The following is a 366-nucleotide window of genomic DNA, read 5'->3' as shown; positions in this document are numbered from 1 at the left end:
TTTGCAGCTTCTTGTGCATTTCTTTTCTTCATTACACTGCCCTGCATCTCACATTTTTAAACACAAATCAGTACAAATCGGTTTTACATGACTGAAAAAATAGTGATATGACCATGACCTGAAAATTATACATGATACACTCCACTCTGAGGTGTTTGGTAAATGTAACACTCAGGTCAGGGAAATGATCTAGAGATAAGAGAAAAGAGGGAGAAGGGGTCATACTCTTCATACCAGGGAGAACTTTTTGTAAAGCCACCCCTTTGAAAGAGTGATAAGGCAATAGATTTATTTTCTTTCTGTATGTCTTGTTTTTCTTTCTTTCCCTCTGTAGCGTACAGAGGTTAGACCGCGTGTGGCTCGTCC

The sequence above is a fragment of the Sinocyclocheilus grahami genome, unplaced genomic scaffold (assembly GCF_001515645.1).
Source record: "Sinocyclocheilus grahami isolate Dianchi unplaced genomic scaffold, SAMN03320097.WGS_v1.1 scaffold9143.1, whole genome shotgun sequence".
Lineage (NCBI taxonomy): Eukaryota > Metazoa > Chordata > Actinopteri > Cypriniformes > Cyprinidae > Sinocyclocheilus > Sinocyclocheilus grahami.
The sequence above is the reverse complement of the archived record's forward strand: the minus strand, read 5'-3'. Positions refer to the sequence as shown.